General features: G+C 44.1%; 1 long non-coding RNA gene across 1 annotated transcript; it reads right to left on the reverse strand.

Annotated features, from left to right (window-relative positions):
• Window positions 1–809: 809 nt before the first annotated feature.
• On the reverse strand, window positions 810–4,720 carry LOC142910086 (uncharacterized). Its single transcript, XR_012932736.1, has 4 exons — window positions 4,635–4,720; window positions 4,404–4,456; window positions 2,186–2,290; window positions 810–1,994 (listed from the first exon to the last, which is right to left on the reverse strand). It is a non-coding gene; the product is annotated as an uncharacterized LOC142910086 (long non-coding RNA).
• Window positions 4,721–7,139: the final 2,419 nt, after the last annotated feature.

The following is a 7,139-nucleotide window of genomic DNA, read 5'->3' on the forward strand; positions in this document are numbered from 1 at the left end:
CTGATGGCCATGCAAATGCCTTGTTACACACAGTACATTTGAAGGGTTTCTCTCCTGTGTGACTTCTCTGGTGCCGTGTCAGATTTCCAGTCCGGTCCGTGCTGTATGCACGCTGGTCGCATTGTTGACTTGTCGTACCGAGCTGCGCTGAGTGGCTTTGCTCCATCAGACCAATTCTGCAGAGGAAGCGTCAGCTGCAGACATAAAAAAAAAGAATATCCACACCATCTACACGTCAGTATCGATGCACAGAGGAAAGCATATATACACAGTAACACGTGACTTACACGTCTATACTTAGTCATATATTCATGATATAGTGGAAAAGTGTCCCAACTTCATCACACGGGCTGTAATGGCACACAATGAGAGGGCAAATAGTTATAAACATGTCTGGAAGCCCTCGTATCTTCAAAATGAATGTTCACCCAAAACTCCGAGCACACAATTTCAGCTGTCTGGCTTCAAAAGGAATATTTATGAGAGCTAAATTCAGCTGACATAGCAAAGGGTGTTTAAAATAATACTATTTGTGTTATGCAGAAATGCATAAATTAACGTTCAATCGCAACTTAGAGGTGTGAATCCACACGGGCTGTAATGGCACACAATGAGAGGGCAAATGGTTATAAACATGTCTGGAAGCCCTCGTATCTTCAAAATGAATGTTCACCCAAAACTCCGAGCACACAATTTCAGCTGTCTGGCTTCAAAAGGAATATTTATGAGAGCTAAATTCAGCTGACATAGCAAAGGGTGTTTAAAATAATACTATTTGTGTTTATTCTCTGGATTGTACGATGCTGTGGAATGTTTGATGCACCATAAACCTTGGCCCAGTGTCAATAAAGCTAACAAACACACACATCGATATTGGGTAACATTATACTATAATCAGTAAGAACTTGTTTGCGATATCTACTATTTTCAGGTTTTATTTTATCTATCGTTTGAGTCAATTGACAAGCATTCATCCGAGAAAAAATAAAACCATGATTTTTAAACACACTGCCAAACTGTCTCAAAGCTTCACGATTTTTTGTCCGAAAGCTATTTATGGAACCAACGCTTAAGCTACACACACACACAGACGACATTGCCTGGGACTTGACACCTGTCAAGCACGCCGATTATTCACCGGCGTTTTATATCTTTAACCCGTCGATGCCATGCGTTTCAATAAACTCTACTTCCCTGGTGTCTACTTCCTGAACTCGGATAACCCTGTAGGGCAGTGGCTCTTCACAACCTGAGGGTGCGAGATTCCCTTTCTGGGGGGGTGCGAGACACGGCCAGATTTGTTTTCTTTAGAAGGTGAAAAAACAAAACGCAAATTTAGCGCGGATACGTTAGTACAACTACTTTGTTTCATCAACCCCTGTGTATTTATTGTGGCCTTACGTCCCACAGCGGGTGCAGAGGAGTTGCTGTGTACAGTAAAACCTTGGATTGCGAGTAACTTGGCCTGCGAGTGTTTGGCGAGACGGGCTACATTTGTAAATAAATATTAACTTGATAAACGAGCGAGGTTCTCGCAATACGCGCAGCGCACGTGTAGACACGCTTTGTACTGCCGGGCGTCACGTGATCACAACTGATGTACCGAGTGCTCTGATTATACGCGAGTGCTTTGGATTACAAAACACGTTTCCGGAACGAATCGTGCTCGCGATCCCACGGTTTCTACCGTATCGACGTCGTACGACGTTGTTAACGGCTGAGAGCCACAGGGGGTGGCAGGCTGCGGTCAAGGTGAAGAGACACCGCTCTCGGGGGAAGGACGGCCGGGGGTCGAAACGATAAAAGGGAGAGAGGGCGAAGGGGGAGGAGGAGGGGAACGCCTAAATGCGCCCGAATGAGCGAGCTGAAAAATAACGCTCCAACATTTACCTCTCCTGAGACAGCTCTGATTCCAGGACGTTCGCCGCGTTCAAGGCGTCTCTGAGGTCATTCTCCAAGACGCGCTCTTTTGCTTTCGCTCCGTTGAGCTCGCTCTGGAAGTTAAACGACGCCCCAAGATGCGGCGCCGGGCGACGCGAATTGCCACATTTGTGCGCGCAAAAAAGAGCATCCGCAGCGACGACAATTGACGCAAATCTACACGCGTTTGCAAACGATAACGCTCACAGGGAAGTGTTGCGCGGGTTATTATTTTACCCGTAGATTTAAGAAACGTTCGAAATACCTTGCTTTCGTTTTTCAGCGTTTCCATGGCGGCTATCCGCTGTTCCATTTGACAGACGGCTTCTTGGAGTGAAGCTCTCTCTCGTTTGAACGCGTCTAAGGATTCCTTCACGCAAGACACGACACGAGACCAACACCTCCTACGATACCCCAAGATGTGTTTATTGCACCACGGTGGGCGTAAGCTCTCGGATGCCGTAGCAATAGGTTTTACCCTTTTAACTGGCACCAAAAACTGACACCTTTATTCAAGGCATCATGTCTGCAATAACCGCAACACAAGCAGTCAAAATGCAAACAAAAAGACAACTCTGATAATGATATTGGCACTGTCCTTGAATTTGATTGGTCCACACCCGAGACGGCTTTTCTTAGAGCCTAGTCTCCACTGGTGTTGGACCAGAAGACGCCAAAAGGCGTACAACTCAAAAACAACGCACTATCAGAGTATTGAAGGCTCGGGGTGAGCATTTACATTATGAGACCTCCTTTGCCAGTAACAAGATATAGTAATAGGTTTTTACCCTTTTAACTGGCACAAAAAACTCAAATTCAAGGACAGTGCCAATATTATTATCAGAGTTGTCTCTTTTGTTTGCATTTTGACTGCTTGTGTTGTGGTTATTGCAGACATGATGCCTTGAATAAAGGTGTCAGTTTTTCGTGCCAGTTTGAAAGGGTAGAACCTATTACTATATCTTGTTACTGGCAAAGGAGGTCTCATAATGTAAATGCTCTCGGATGCCGTCTGAACGTTCCCTTTTCCCCCCCCCTCCCCCCCCCACGTGCTCCCCGAGCCTCTCGGGAGCCCAACGTGAAACGCCTTGCCAAGCAAAACAAAAAATATTGGGACGCGACCCAAAGGCCGTTGTGAGCACAGCGACGGAGACCGACGCAGTGGCCGGCGTTCCGTGTTTGATAAAATCGAAAAGCATCGTTAGACCTCCTTTGCCAGTGCCAAAATATAATAATATAATAGGGGTTTTCCCCCTTTTTTCTGGCAACGAAACTGAAACCTTTTTTTACAAGGATTCATGTCGCTGCATCGACCACAATACCTGCAGTCAAAACGCAAACAAAAAAACCTACTATGATAATATATATGTGGCATTGTCCTTGAAACTGATTGGTCCACACCTAGGGATGGCTTTCTTTTGAGCCTCGACCCAATTGGTGCTAGACCACATGACACCAAAAGGCGTCACACAGCTCAAAGACAATGCACTATCAAGGTAATGAGGGCTCGGGGTGAGCATCTACATCATTGGACCTCCTTTGCCAGTGCCAAAATATAATAATATAGGGGTTTTCCCCCTTTTTTCTGGCAACAAAACTGAAACCTTTTTTTACGAGGAGTCACGTCGCTGCATTGACCACAATATACCTGCAGTCAAAATTCAAACAAAAAACCTACTATGATAATATATGTGGCATTGTCCTTGAAACTGATTGGTCCACGCCAAAAGGCGTCACACAGCTCAAAAACAATGTACGCCTTTTGGCGTCATCTTGTCGAGCACCAATTGGGTCGAGGCTCAAAAGAAAGCCGTCCCTTGGTGTGGACCAATCAGTTTCAAGGACAATGCCACATATATATTATCATAGTAGGTTTTTTGTTTGCATTTTGACTGCAGGTGTTGTGGTTAATGCAGTGACGTGAATCCTCGTAAAAAGATTTCAGTTTTATTGCCAGAAAAAAGGGAAAAAACCCTATTATTATTATAAATCGAAAAGCGATTGTGTTTTTTTTTGGGTAACAAAGTGCGAGCCCCAATACGGCAACGCTGCATAGCTTGCTCAAGCAGGTGACTTCGCTGGCGGAAAACAATCCCAACGAAATTGAACCATTTCAGAGAAGTGGGGCGGGTGGGAAGATAAATCTAAATCATTTAATGTAGCTGCTACAAAGCTTTGGAACCATCTAGCATCGTCTCTTAGCACCTTCACTCTGTCATCTCTGTCCTCACCTAAACCGACTGTTAAGATCACAAAAGTTTCAAATGTGAATGTAAATAGTACAATCTAATTGATTTATTTTAAAAATGTAAACCTGTGTAATTGTTCAAATAGAATGATTTGCTGAGCCACCATTGACAAAGGAGCTTTTTTGGCTCATTGGGCTTTACTTGGCTAATGAACTTGTGAACTACAATCGCGACGTTGAACGTCGTCCGCTCTTCTGGCTGATATTGCGATAGACGACATTGAAATGTGCTCACCAGCGTTTCGCGATGTTTCACGTCGTTATTGTCGCTTGCAATCTTCAAATTATCTAAAAATAATAATCGAGTGATAATATTAATTAAGGATTACCAATAAACGTTGGACAACGATGAAAATATATTAAACAGACGTTAACAATGTACACTCCTGATAGAGGTCAAATGTCGCACGTGCGATAAATAATTAACACTCGCAATGGTCACTGACACTCTCAAAACGTTGCCTACCTATTTCTGTATTTTTTTCACGAATATTTCTTTCAAGCCTGCTACGAATCTTAGCTTCTTCGCTGCGCCTGATAAAAAAAAACATAACAAGACATCTGCCTCATTTAATTGTTTAAAAAAATGTCATACGCAACGCAGCACACAATCAATGCAAGACGAAAATCGTCCCCGTGTAGCCTTAACAGACTGTTGGGTCAAGTGCTGCTCGCGAGCATCATTGAAGGCCGGCACGGTACACGAGGGGGTGGGTGGCCAGCACCACGCCCGGCCGCCTTTGTCTCCCCAGTGGCGATGTTCACACACCGCACCAGGGTACTCATTTGAGGCCGAGTTGAGTGGAGGCCCGGGACCGGTTCGGATAATCGTCACGCGGACGTTGTGTTCGTGATGTGCGGCAGAAGCCAGATTAAACGATGCAGAAAACTGCATCGGTGAACAAACTGTACTCTATTATTGGTTCTTTTGGTAAAGTCACCACGTAGAAGGGAAACAATAAAATAATAAAAATATAAAACGATAAAATTCTCACGTGTGAAAACCACATATCAAGAAAATTTTCTTGCAGTGGTTTTCACACCTGAAGACGACCGTTTGAGTAATGGTCGAAACGTCGTGAGAATTTTTAATTGTTTTATATATATTTTATTATTTTGTTGTTTCCCTTCAACGTGACTTTACCGAAAAAACTAAGAATATGTACTGTATTTGTTTTGCTTTACAGATACAACAACAGTCAGAGATGTTCTACGCAATGCAGCGCCTTCCCCTTAGTAGCTCCCAACGTCTGAAATTCACAAACTTGAAAACTCGCTAATAACTTAATTGGGAGAAACACGAAGCAACTGTCGCCCCCTACTGCAAAATAATTGCAGACCCAGCGCATCGTGGCTGCTTCTCCCTCTCCCCCCTCCTCCGTTCCGAACAATGATGGACTCGTCCGTCTGAACAAAGCTCGTCGCTTTCCGTGGTGCTAACGTTGAAACAAGGAAAAAATAAACCGGCATGCTAATCCCTCACACTAACATTCTGCCTTTAACATCCTGCTAATCCAACACATTAACACAGCTATTTCAATGCTAAATTGTTCTGTTGATATGTAAACTCGGACTTTAACACCCTGCTAATCCAACACATTAACACAGCTACTTCAATGCTAAATCCTTCTGTTGATATGTAAACTCTGATTTTAACATAGCTACTTCCGTGACCAGTCACATGCTGATCCCTCACACTAACATCATGCTAATCTCCCAGTTACATGCTAATTTCTGACTTTAACATCTTGCTAATCCAACACATTAACACAGCTACATCAATGCTAAATCCTTCTGTTGATATGTAAACTCGGACTTTAACATAGCTACTACCGTGACCAGTTACATGTTAATTCCTCACATTAACATCCTGCTAATCTCCCAGTTACATGCTAATTCCTCACATCAACATCATGCTAATCTCCCAGTTACATGCTAATTCCTCACATTAACATCCTGCTAATCTCCCAGTTACATGCTAATTCCTCACATTAACATCATGCTAATCCAACACATTAACTTAGCTACTTCAATGCTAAATCCTTCTGTTGATATGTAAACTCCTTCGTCAAGGGGCTCTGCTCCTCCCACCCAGCTTAAAAGACACTGCCAAGCTTAGCAGTGTTCACTCGAGCGCCGTCTTCCCGACAGTTCTGTTCCTTCACCTAAGGAAGGCTACTTGTGTTGTGGCCGAAACGTCATGAGAATTTTATTTTATGTTTTATTTTTATTATTTTATTTCCATTCTACATGGTGGTGACTTTACCGAAAGAACCAAGAAAATGAATCCCTGCAGTCACGAAAGCTTTAAATGGAAATTTAAACTGTACTGTATTTGTTTTGCTTTACAGATACCACAACAGTCAGAGATGTTCTACGCAATGCAGCGCCTTCTCCTTAGTAGCTCCCAACGTCTGCAATTCACAAACTTGAAAACTCGCTAATAACTTAATTGGGGGAAACACGAAGCAATTGTCGCCCCCTACTGCAAAACAATTGCAGACCCCCTTCTAAACGTGAACACTGCGGGGCAGTGGCCTCTTGTGCGGCCCCTGACAATACCCAGATCTGAAATCACCTCCCCATCGTCGTCGTCGTCGTCGTCCTCGTGTGCTGCTGTCAAACCCAGCGGTGTTAAAACGTGTGGCGGCCCTCACGCTGTACCGTGTCTTATCGGCGGACGTGCCCCACCCCCCCCGACCCGCCCTCGCCCTCCGCCACCTCTGAAAATGAGTGAAGAACACTGCCGTGGGGCTTTCCTGCATCAACCAGCGTAGTACGTGACAATAGCGACGCAACGATAATTAATGTCTTCTTTGGTTCTTTCGGTAAAGTCACCACCACGTAGAATGATAATAAAATAATAAATTGATAAAATGACACGATAAAATTCTCACGACGTTTCGGGCCACGACACAAGCGGCCTTCATCAGGTGAAGGGACGAGAATGTCTGGAGGACAGCGCTGAGGC

Source organism: Petromyzon marinus, unplaced genomic scaffold, assembly GCF_048934315.1.
Source record: "Petromyzon marinus isolate PM22_M1 ecotype Great Lakes invasive population unplaced genomic scaffold, UKy_Petmar_22M1.pri1.0 PM_G_Scaffold_138, whole genome shotgun sequence".
Taxonomy (NCBI): Eukaryota; Metazoa; Chordata; class Hyperoartia; order Petromyzontiformes; family Petromyzontidae; genus Petromyzon; species Petromyzon marinus.